This window comes from Gymnoscopelus microlampas (genome assembly GCF_963454915.1).
Source record: "Gymnoscopelus microlampas genome assembly, chromosome: 20".
Classification (NCBI taxonomy): Eukaryota; Metazoa; Chordata; class Actinopteri; order Myctophiformes; family Myctophidae; genus Gymnoscopelus; species Gymnoscopelus microlampas.
In genome coordinates, this window is record NC_139957.1 from 29,579,362 (window position 1) to 29,592,298 (window position 12,937).

Below are 12,937 nucleotides of genomic sequence, written 5' to 3' on the forward strand. Positions count from 1 at the left end.
TATCATGTAGCTGAAGTTATTAAAACAAATTGTGCGCAGGGGTGTCATTTTGGCATCACGGTAATAACATGGACATCTCCTGCTCAGTTAACTTCATGATTGCAATGACATACAGAAACGCCTAAATGTGAGACACACCAGATAATGGCATTGGTCTCAGCTGTCTGTGTTTACCCTTCCATGGCATGTCAACAAGTCTGCTGTGAAAAGGGTCTATGGCTATTGGCTACATTATGTCTCTGCTATTCACTCTTCTCAGCAGCACAACATGATACGCCTATGAGGTTGATGTCATGGAGCATAGCGGCATCTTGAATAGAGGCACACCACCAGCATAAAGCTAGACATAAATCCAGGACATAATCCCATTATATCTGTAGAAGTACCCTGTCGTGTCTAAAGTATGAGACTAATAGAGCTGTAGGAATATCTCAGCTGTCTTATCCTTCACTGCTTTAACCCTTTCCATGGTCTTTATAAAGATGGGTTGGGGGTGGGGTAGGCTACCCATCTATTTAGGCAACATGTGGTTGGATGGCTGCGCATGTTAAAGTTTGGACAAAAGAGGCTGTGGAATATATCCCAAATCATTGGAATAGAATCAAATAGAATGCAATTTAATATTATACAATGGAATATACATTTATAGCTTTGTATCTTTCTGTAGTATTTTTGTATATCTGTCCTGCTTACCTCATTAATTGCCCTGAAACTGTTCACCCAAGTTCAAGTTTAAAAATGTCAAGTTCAAATTAGATTTGCAGCCACAAAATAATTATGGCAAAGCATAGATAAAACATTCACCACTCAGGATTAACATTCAAGCGTGATTAATAAAACCACAAAGTGGACTCAATATCATCCTAACTATTAACCCATTTTCAGTCAAACAGGCAATAGACAGACACCATGGGCATTTTAGTCTTGGCAAACACGGTCCAGAAGAAGGCCATAGCAGCACCAGAGAGACTTTTAGAACTTAGTATTGCTTATTATATTATACAATGCTTAATATTTACTCATTATTTCTCATTTTAACTTATTTAGAACTTTTTCAAAGTGGGTCATTTCCCCTGAAAAATATGACACAGAACACCAATCAACAGTATCATCAGACTAATATACTGTACTGTAACATAGCAAGACATCAATTTAACACAGCCAACCTTTCTTTGTCCCCAAAACACTTTTGAGAGGAATCCTAGGTGCTTTATTTGATCGACCACTGAGAACCATTGCCTACATCGAAGTGACTGTTGGAATACCAACTATCCAATTCCAATAAAGTATTTGTAATTTGTTGATTAATTCTCTTTTCCTACAGTAGTATATGTTTGCCAGCTTATAATTGTAACAATTGAGATAACAGTAGTTAACTAAAGGATACTTCATACAGCCTTTTGCAAACAGTAGAATATCAGGTATACAAAGTTGCTGGAATTAACAAACAAAAATATGCAGTGCAAATATGTACTGTAGTGTACTAGTAATTATGGATAACTGAATTTTCTCTGTGATGCCTGTGCTCGTGGCGAATTATAGGACCTTTTGCATTGTGTGTCTACATGTATATTTCATGCTGAATGCGCCTGGCTTGGGCTGGTATTTCAATCTGTTTCACTTGTCTGAATATTTCACTAGTTGGTGTGACCAGGGAATCCCAATGGGCTCAGGATTAGCAGGGTTCTGTTAGTGCAGTCTTCTAAAATCCATTACCCAGCCCCCTTCCTCACTCTCACTCTCTCTCTCTCGCTCCCTCTCTCTCGCTCTCGCTCTCACTCTCTCTCTCCCCCTCTCCCTCTCTCTCTCTCTCTCTCACTCTCTCTCTTTCTCTCTCTCCCGCCATGGCACAATGCCAAAGACACAGCTGTGAAAATTACAGGTCTGTTTTGTGGAAGCATAGCAGAAGAGGAGGTAGACATGGTGGGAAGTGAGTAAAGAGACAGAGAGAGAACAGAGACCCAGAGAACAGCGTCAGCTGTCCACAGACCCACAGCTGTGAAGGTTAGAGCCTCATTCAGTTATCACACACTGTGTGTGTGTGTGTGTGTGTGTGTGTGTGTGTGTGTGTGTGTGTGTGTGTGTGTGTGTGTGTGTGTGTGTGTGTGTGTGTGTGTGACAGAGAGCGAGAGAGAAAGGGGGTCTGTGTATGCATGTGTGTGAGAGAGAGAGAAAATGTGGTGTGTGTGTGTTGTGAGAGTGTGTTGTCGGTTGGTGGTGGGGCTAAGTCCCGTTTATAAAGTGACACACGGCAGAATAGAAGGCCTCAGTGTGACAGCCAAACATCAGACTCTCCTCTGCTGAACAGCACATGGCACCGACCGTCCTTCACTCTGGCAGATGCTGAAAGTCTGACTGAGGTGCTGGCAGAAGGGCAGGCAGGAAGGCACCTCCTCCTCCTCCTCCTTCAGCCTTCTTCAGCCGTGTTGGAAATACAGCGACAGGCCTCCTCCGTTAGAGGGTCATTGTTCCACATGATGATGACAATCTCTCTCTGTCTTGCAGTCAATCTCTCTCTCTCTCTCTGTCTCTCTCTCTCTCTCTCTGTCTCTGTCTCTCTCTCTCTCTCTGTCTCTCTCTCTCTCTCTCTCTCTCTGTCTCTCTCTCTCCGCGCTATCTCTATTTGTCACTCTGAATCTTCCCGCCCACTGCCTCTGTCTCACTCTCTTAATGTTTCTTTCTCCTTCCCGTCTCTCTCTCTCTCTCTCTCTCATTCTTACCATCTCTCTCTGTGAAAGGCTGTGTCAAACATCTGTATTTCAGAGCGACTGTCAGGCAAAGAAACGAGAGGACTGAAAGTGAAAAATTGCCTCTTGCGTCCTGATTTCTGCGAAGCTTGACTTTTTCTCTACTCTGTGAGATGTACTGTAAGGTGTTAGATTCCTTCTCCACTTTCCTTCTTCTACTGTTCTCTCACTCTGTCTTTCCATTCAATCATCTCCCTCTGCCCCCCCCCCCCCCTCTCTCTCTCGCTCTCTCTCTCTCTGTGTCTTTCTCTCCATCTGTGATCCCCAGCATTTCTGCCCTCTCTGTTTGAAGAGGTGCAGCCAGAGCACCTAATTGCACTTCCTGTCCTGTTTCCTATCTGATCTGAGGTTCTGAACGGTCATCTTTACATGTAGGCTACATTCTCCACTTCAGGAAAGAAAAACATTTTCTATCTTTTTCAGCGTGCTGCCAACACTGATTTGTCCATATTCACGACCAACACTTACTCTGGTATGCAGTCTTGGGCTCATGTTTTGGTTTGAAAATGAATGCATGTTTGTCTCTTTGTATAGCACCATTTCATCCACAAAGGCAATTCAAAGAGCTTTTCATAAGGCATAGGAATGTTTTGAAAGGGAAATAAAGAATAGAAATTAAATAGAGCAATAAATGCACCAGAATTACTGAATAACCATTTAAAGATGACTTTCTTTTTTTTTTTAGATTGGGTCGTAAACCCATTGTATAAAATAAATAGAAATCTCTGTTTATTCCAGCGTCCCTTCATCTACATACTACTGTACATCTCCTCTACTTTGTGATTAAAGTGGATTTACTATACCCAAGTAAGTTGTAAGAAAAATATATGATGCCTTATTCACCTGGTTTCATTTGGTTAATCTATCTCAGGAAAAGTGCAGAGTGGGTAATGCTGGCTGCACTCAGTGTTTTTTGTACTTACGTTAGCACACTACCATTCTGTCTTCTCAGGGTTTAAAATACAGCAATCTATTTAAAGAAGACCTGAAAAATTAATGTCAATTCAGTCGACTTGTGCATGTTAGTAGTAAAGTATCGGTAAAGGACAAGTTTGAGGTCTGCACTGTCAAAATGCAGGCTGTCGTAAAATATCTGAATTGGGAAGAATGCACAGTTTATGTCGTAGTAGCCTCTGTACCCATGCATGCGTTTTTTCTTTTTTTGGATGTCGTAGTGATTTGCATTTGAAGGGTATATTACCCTGTACTCATTAACCCATTAAAACTGAGAAAGCATCTGTGTTATTTTAGGATTTAGCTAGATACAGTATATGAGTGTGTGACACACGTAGATCTGCGATTTTTGAAAAGTTGTGAAAATTTGTACAAATCTTTGCTTTATATATATATATATATATATATATATATATATATATATATAGATATATATATATATATATATATATATATATATATATATATAGATATAGATAGATAGATATAGATATAGATAGATAGATAGATAGATAGATAGATAGATAGATAGATAGATAGATCTTTTTTTAAACCAAACATTTTGGGGGTCCCTGGAACAAAATCTTTTGAGATGGAGGATCCACGGCCAAATGCATATAATTTTGGGGGTCTTTGACATGAGAAGGTTTTGAGCACCACTGATATACCTGTTTTTCAAAAAAACTGTTATGATTTAGAAAACATTTTTAGAATCGGCCTCAGGTCTCAATGGGTTAAGGAGAGAGGGCGAGATCTGTTTATTTTATTTTGTCACCTTTCCTTTTAATTTATCTATTTTGCAATTTTGTTCACTCTCTCTTTTAACATCCGGTTGAAATACCACAGCCATTCAATCCCCCCCACCTCACACACCACCACCACCACCACCCAAGTCTTTGTTGATTGCAGACTAATAATAGAAAATAGCCTTGCATGCAGAAAAAAATAATATGTTTCACTGGGTTGATTTGTTTAAGTTTGACTTTAGGACTGTCAGAGGGAGAACAAAAGGTGACATCGCTACTGTGTCCCTGGGCATCCTGTCAGTCAACAGTGGTAGACTGTGAAACCCTGTGTGTTAACAACACTGAGGATTTGACTGTAGACAGTTCATAAACCCACTTGAAGATCATGAAGGTTATTTCAAGGTGAAACTTAACCTCAAGCGGGTCTTTCATGCTGGTTTTAAGGAAGACATTTTTAAGAGTGTGCTTGGCTGGTGTAGTGTATTGCATTGTCTGAGTTCATCGTTTTGTAGTGTATTGTGGCGTGTATATATTGCTGTGTAGTGCAGTGTAGGTCATATCTCAGCAGTTTGCCCTCCCTGCCTCCACAGCACTCACGCCTCATTAAGTTACACACTCAGCCCGTTTACAGCTGTTAATTACACACTGTAAAGTTGATATTGATGAGGCCAATTAGCATCCATCCCAATTAAGCTTGATTTTGACTAGATGGCAACTTTACAACATGGCTGTCAAACTGTTTTGAAATGACAGCATGGCCCTAGACATTGTTTGGATTAATAAGTTTGTTTGACTGATGTCATACCATCCAATAAGTTGACAGCTGAGAGCCCTCCATGCATCAAATGGTATATATGCTAAAGTTGAGTATTAATACAGTAGGCCTACATTATTATTATTATTATTATTATTATTATACATTATTGCATCGGTGAGAAGCAGATCCGAGTAGGCTATCCTAGCCTACTTGTCCTATTTCAGCTGTGATATATTTCGGGGGAAAAATTAAGTTTCTTCAAAGTGCACCAGAGGATCACTGTATGCTATGGTGATTGGTGGCTTGTATTGTCCGTACAACTCCTCTTGACCTTTATGGAGTCATGTTAGATCGGCGAAGTTTGATCATTTCCAATGGGCTGTAATATTATCTCGTCTGTGCACCGCTGCTCTTCTCTTGATGTCCCGGTTGCAACGGCAATATCGCGAATGCAGCGCATGAATATTATCTCCAGCATGCTGCCACTTCGGAAGTAGGTCACCGTTTCACCGTTTTGCCATGTCTGTGTGGTAGGAGGCTGTTTAGGTCCGCGGATCGTCTCTCAGTTCGACATACAGTCCGAACGTATACAGTAGATTGGCAATCAGGATCAGGGAACGGAATTGTTGTCTTCTTCTAAACCGAGAACGGGACACAACAAGGTAATGAATCTTCAAACCCAACGGCTGTAATTCCAGTCACCATTGCAGATTAGAGGATCGGGGGTATATACAGTAGCCTACATTTTAACAACTAGCCCGTGGAGCTCGTAATAATATTATTATTGACTGTATGGTTCGATCAAGCATGTTGAGGCTTCGCTGTAGATCATCGTCCCGGTGAGCTTTTTACTTGTGATATCATGGACTACAGCCGCGCTATACACCGCATGCTGTCAAATAACCCTGTCTGTCCACCACGATGGCCAACTCTCTCTGAGATGCAGGAGGTTCTGATCGGAGGTGTTTATTTTGTCATGTAATCACTGTACAATACTCGTCGGTGTTCACTGAAGTGCATCTATGTTGATCGTGTACTATTAGTTAGCGGATGCGGATCTTCTGTTTATAATTGGTGGTGGTGGTGGTGGTATTGAACTGATGATTTGCCCAAGGAAAGCGGACTTCGTGATACGCCCTATCTAAGCTGCACACAGCGCAAGAGCAGATTCCCAAGGGTTTCTCCGTTTTGCCCTTTTCTCGTGACAACTAGAATGAAGAATAGCTTACACTATGCCCTTGGTTTGAATCCGTTTTTAGCCAATAAAACAGTTCTGAAAGTGTATAGCCTCTGACTGCCATATGTTGCCACATCCGCAACCGAGCCCCATCTGACTTCTAATAGCCTACAGATTAAACTCAATTAAGTACTCAACGAGCTGCTATTGAATGCCAAAAGAATGGCCATCAATTGCTTCTAAATTGGATAATGTGCGCCACAAAATCGTTTTAGAGATTATTTTACAATAGACTTATGCTGGTGCTTTGTGACATGATGACATCCATTATCCTTGTCCTTAATTGAAACTTTTTAAGATTTTCTTTTTTACTGTAAGTAGCCTAAAATAGTATAATATTACTTGGAAAAGGCTTCCAACCAAGTATTTGCCTACTCTCTTTAATAAATATACATTTGTAAGTTGTTTTCACTGGCATAGTTTAAAAAAAGAAAAAAAAAGAAAGTCAACTTTTTGCCCCTGCCCCTAGACTGACCCCTGAGCTTTATCACTTATTACGGCTTAGTACCCTTGTATTACTTTATTATATAGCACTGTACAAGCTTGATCGTTAATTTTACTCTGAGAGTGTACAAATGTAATCCTAATGAGTGGTTCTCAAAGTGGGGTCCAGGGACCCCCAGGAGTCCTTAAACGGGTTCCAGGGGGTCCCTATAACAAAATGATGACCAGTTTAGCCCCTCAGAGTTACAACTGGATAAATGAACATCGGTTTTACTGTATTTTGTTTAGGCTTATAGGCCAGTGGTTCTCAACCTTTTCTGAATCAGGGTCCACTTGAAAATCTCAATAGCGTGGGCCACCCATCTTACCACTTAAAGGAGTAGTTCACCCCAAAAAATACTTATTTTCTGTCAATTACACACCCCATGAAACCTAGAATGCATGGAGATGTTTTTAGTTTTTGACACATTCTTAAGCCAATAATTTTGTACCCGGGTCATTGGTCAGTAGGAGACTCAGTCCTACCGGAGACTCCGCCGGTCATCAAATTATTGGCTTGCATGTTTATTCATTTATTTATTTTTTAGGCTTTTCTGCCTTTTATTGATAATACACTGTAGAGAGAGTGACAGGAAACAGGGAGTGAGAGACAGGGAGTGACACGCAGCAAAGGCCGCCGGGCTCGGGAATCGAACCTGCGACACTCTGTCAGGCATTAGAGCCTACATGTGGTATGCGCCTTAACGGCTAGGCCAGCGGCACCCCAGAGCATATTTATTTTAATGATCAGTGAATGTTCCGGAGTGGATCAATGGAACTAACGTAGTATACTTTAAAGGAGGAGTTCACCCAAAAAATGTTTTATTTCTATCAATTGCACACCCTATGAAGCCTTGAATACATGGATTTATTTTGTTTTTTGTCGCATTTTCCGTATTTCCGGTAGGAGACACAAAGAATCTACTTTGTGTCTCTTACCGGATACATTAGCCGGTAGGAGACAGGAATCAAATTATTAGCTTAGGAATGCAACAAAAACACAAATAAATCCATGGATTCAAGGCTTCATGGGGTGTGCAATTGATAGAAAATAAGTCATTTTTTGGGTGAACTACTCCTTTACGTTCCTATTTATCAGCATCACAACGAAAACTCACTTTTCAAGGGTTTAAAGAAAAAATACCGTTTTATATTATCATTAAAATCTTAATGTTTTGCCAATTATTTTGGGGTCCACTTGCATTATCCTCATGGCCCACTAGTGGACCCGACCCGCAGGTTGAGAACCATTGGCTTAGTGGCTTAGGCCCAAGCCCCCAGAACCGAGAGGGAGAAGTGAAGTGCAATGGACGTGGTGGCCGATTATAGGTACTGCAGCTCATTACAGCTGGCGCCAGACACATGAACGAGTGAAAACGGTTTAGACCAATGGCCTCGTCTCACGAGCTTGCGCACAGGCTTGCGCACGGAGGTGACTCTACTGCGCATGCGAGACGACGCACAGAGGCCCCAAATAGGCCCCGCTAGAGGTCTTCCCGGGTCCAATGTGACGGACCCGTACCCAAATGGACCCGTGGAAAATGGACCCGGAGTCGAATGGACACAAGCTATTATTAGAAATCTGAGGTCAAGACCCGAACAGTGCCGAGAGTTGTCGGACCTGACCCGTTTAGAACCGTGACATACCGGAGCCGGACACGTACAAAACCAGAGGCTTCGAAATGCCCGAATGCCAAAGTTGTTTGCCAATTGCTAGTTATGATGAATAGTTGTCTAGCACGCTAAATAACACTTGTGTTTCTTACTTTCTTACCTAAACGTAGCCCGCTGGTTACTGCTGCTGGCAGCGCCCCTGGTCATAACATGATGTATAATCCCAGTCAATCAATGCGGACAGTTTGTAAATACAAATAAATCCACGTTTTCTTTAGATGTACAGTATGTGTAATCCTTCTTCTTTAGCCGCTGCTAACGATATTTTTTAATAACCACCTTATAAAATATGGATAAGGTGGTTAAAATGATTGTGATGCTGTATTATTATTATTATTATTATTCTTTTTGAAAGATTTTTTTGGGGGCTTTTTTATGCCTTTATAGGATAGTAAGTTGACAGAAAGGGGGGTGACATGCAGCAAAGGCTGTTGGGATTGGGACTCGAACCCGCAGCGAACTGTCAGGCTACTTTAGTTTGGAGCCTAGGTGACCGGGCCGCTACGCCAGCGGTTCGTGCCATATTAACACATTTTACTGGGGACCCCCGCAAGGACCCCTGTGGTTCCACGGACCCCACTTTGAGAATCACTGGCGTAGGCTATTGTTTTGTCTTATACGTTGGACAGTGTGCCACACCAACATTTCACTGCACATATTGTATGACTTACTTACTTATGTGACTAATACCTCTTGGATCTTGAAACTACTCTTAAGACTAGTTTTGAAAATAGTCTTTGAGACTAACTCAAACTTACTTAAAAGTTTAAGTTGATGTTCTTTTTCTTACTGTAGTTAACATTACATCCTACTATAATTCTAGTAACCTCTGTAGTGGTGGTGAGTACGTGAGTGAAGATACCCGGTTCTCCTCACTGGCTGGACCAATTGCTCTGATTTTGCACACAGCCATTGACCATTACCATCTGAACGCAACTGTGCAGCCCGTTTTTCAATTTCATCAAATCTCAGCTTCTTATTAGCGTTTTTGTGTCAAACACTGTTGCCATGGTTACGGGGCTGCCCAGCTATGGGACGAACTGCCTCCCGGGTTGCCAGATCATGCGCGCATATCCCCCCACGGATGCGCTGCGCCGACCGGGTATGGTCTAGTTATGTTAACTACAGTAAGAAACCTTGATAGCTCTGTGAGCTCTGTGAGCTTGTGAGATATTTTTAGCGGCGCTAGCCGCGGATCCTGCTCTATACCTGACTTTGTCCGCGTTCACCTTCAACGCTCTGATTGGTCAGACCCGTCAACGCTCTGATTGGTCAGACCCGTCAACGCTCTGATTGGTCAGACCCGTCAACGCTCTGAATGGTCAGACCCGTCAACGCTCTGATTGGTCAGACCCGTCAACGCTCTGATTGGTCAGACCCGTCAACAAAGTGATTGGTCAAGCTTCACGTGACACATGGCTATAAACACATTATAAACACATATCGATGACAAAATGTATCAAAGGCGCCGCTACCTTCACACAGGGTGTGATTTTTTAAACATTTGTGAAAGTATAAATAAGAAGTTAGTCTTACAAACCAGGACTGTACTTATCATATCATAATATTGTGATGTCAAAAATCCCATACGATACTATCATATCATGATGGTATCAATATATTGCCCAGCCCTATAGTAAACACTGCTGTATGTAAATTGTTCCAATGAAGTCTGCATCATGTCCATGTTCTGTACAGCATTACATTGACCAACAGTTTCTCTTTGCCAATAATATATCATCACAATATTGTTATTGATGCACTCGACTAACAATATTGCAAATTGCCTTGCTCTCTCTTGAGGAAACATGTTTCTGCTCTCCAATTAGCTGCTGTCTTTTTCCTTTATGCTGGTTATGTCATATCCAAATGAAGCAACTTGATTTGATATACACAGACAGGGGTCCAATGTGAGTCTCCTTCTGTTCTCTTGTTATCTGAAATTTTAACTGCTCTCTCATGGATTGCATTTCACGGTTCACAGAGTCTGTTGGCAAAATGGGCCAAGCAAGTTATGAGACGTTTGAAACTGTCCAGCTGAAAAGTTCTGTCCACTCCGAGTTCAGCATCAAGCTAGCTTCCAGTAACTGTGCTTGAGTCAGTTTTAAAAGAGAAAATACATGTACTGTAGTACAGGAAAGTTAAGGAGCACTGCTTATCAGGTGATGGTAAAGGTAGAGTATAATCAAAAGCCATATTCACATTCCTTTAAAAGCATCTTTAAGAGTTTTTTTAGATTAGTATGTCCTATACACTCTTGACTCTTGTTGATTGTTGTACATGTAGGATAAAATACAAAATGCGTTGCAGATAATCTCTCACACTGTCTCTTACTTGCAATATAGCCTAATCGTTTTATTGAAAAACATCTAGTGTTTGTGACTGTACTTAGCCATGGCATGGTAACAAGCATACTCTTCAGTGTGTGGGTGTTTTTCTTTGCATAGTTGGCGAGCAGGTGTATTCATGGAGGTCCGATTTTGCTTGTGTTTTATAAGATGAATCAATATTTTTATGCTGTGCAAAAATGGTTCTAGCAGAGTCAGTTATCCGCAAGCGTTTTTAGTCATAACTCATCATTACTCTCGTTTCTACTCACTACTACGCTTGGTTCTTTCTTTGAATGATGGAAGAAACAATGTCATAATCTTATCACTCAAACAGAGAGCGTCTCCTTTCAAACCCCAATGGTTCTAATCAGCCCCCCGCCCACAGGAGTGGCCCAATTCTCTCACAACTTGCTACAAAAATCCCTCATGAAAAACTATATAATCTCCTACCTTTCATTTTCAACCTTCACATGTGTCTCCTTCTCTAATAATCAAAAAGTGCTATATATTTCATCTCGCAATTTACTTCCGGATGGTTCGTTTTGCACTTTTTTTGCCACATCGGTCACGGGAAAGAAATAAGCGCTGCCGTGGTCTATGGAAACGAGCCCAAAAGTGCACCCAAATAAGCCCAAAATCGCTTATACAAACAGTCAGACCTGGCAACGCAGCCTACGCCAATCATGCGTGAGAGATCTACAAGCTATGGGGCAGAGACGCCACCGTATCTTAGCAACAACTACAGCGCTCACTCTCATTGGTCGTGTCACGCTAAGAGCAGTCTCCAGACAATGGCATCGCAGACAGCTTGCTGTTACTGCTGTAGCCATCACAGTTAGTCCCAGCGACGACGGACAGGGCGCTGTGATAGCTGCCATGTCGCTAACGCTAACGTGGTTGTCATGCCTGCAGCGGCTGTGCAATCACTTTGTCAACAATGCACGTTCGTGTGGTGAATGTCAATATTGCTGCTCAGTTAGTCCATTGTAGATGGTGTATGTTTGTGTGTGTCTTCTGGAGAACTATGTAGCTCCACAGCAACTACAGTAACTAACGTAATGGCAGGACCGCCCCGTGCAACGCATGTTAGGCTGCATTATGGTCATGTAGTAATTTCAGATAATTTCGCTCCGATTACAGCAGTGCTTATCAACCCTTTCACGCCCCCCCCCCCCCCCCCCCCCCAAATAAACGTACTTGATCTGGGGACCCCCCCATTATGTTTGACTCCGTTCCACAAGTACATATTGTGAAAATAGCCGATCTACAAGCTCAAAACGCCTCACGTTGAGAGGCTTTGTAAGCTTGTAGATCGGCTATTTTCTACATGACTGCCTCTTTCTTACATTCTTTGACAATGTGGCCCATGTTTTCATAGTATAGTTTGTTGACTACTTTTGTTGCAGAAATGCTCATTTCCTTTACTTTCCTTTTTTTATTGTCTCCGATGTGTCAAAAGGAGTCTGTACGGCTGTCGATAAATGAACACATGACGTCGGTGGGAGAGGAGATATTGTGTCTTTTGGACAAACAGCAGTGTCGTGCTGATGTTTGTTGTGTGAAGCAGCTTAATGTCAGAGTGTTTGTGTTGGAGCGCCTCAGTGCGGCTGCAGAGTTCATGTGCAACCTCTTCCAGAGAGAGACAGAGACACTAGAAACTCTGCTGGGGGAAAAAAACACTGCTGGCCATTGACTTTCATATGGACATTGATCTACACACTGCAGGTATATCTGCTACACACACAACATCAAACTACACACTGCAGGTATGATGCAGCGTTTGCATTACAGCCAGCATGCCAGCGTAGTTCCCATATGGTTTCAAGGTGGGCTAAACCATATGGACCCCATGTCAGCGGCATCCACTTCAGTCCCAACTGCGATGCCCATGCAGGCTATAAGTAGCTTCTACCTGGCCCTTAGGTGGGCCCCAACTACCCATGTTTATGTGGGACCAAGGCGGGTCCTACAGTACCTGGGTTTGCCCATGCAGGCTTTAACTGGGTTCT

The 12,937-nt window shown here is 42.1% G+C and overlaps 1 protein-coding gene across 3 annotated transcripts in view; it reads left to right on the top strand.

The window, feature by feature from the left end:
* Nucleotides 1-12,937, top strand: part of bahd1 (bromo adjacent homology domain containing 1) — a 30,351-nt gene that overhangs the window by 1,395 nt on the left and 16,019 nt on the right. The window contains exon 1 of one of the 3 annotated variants that reach the window (XM_084045724.1): nucleotides 5,725-5,866. The exons of the other annotated variants lie outside the window; for them this stretch is intronic. The gene's annotated coding sequence lies outside the window, so the exon portion shown is untranslated. Of the gene's footprint in view, nucleotides 1-5,724; nucleotides 5,867-12,937 lie in introns of those variants that run through there. 3 annotated transcript variants of the gene reach the window in all.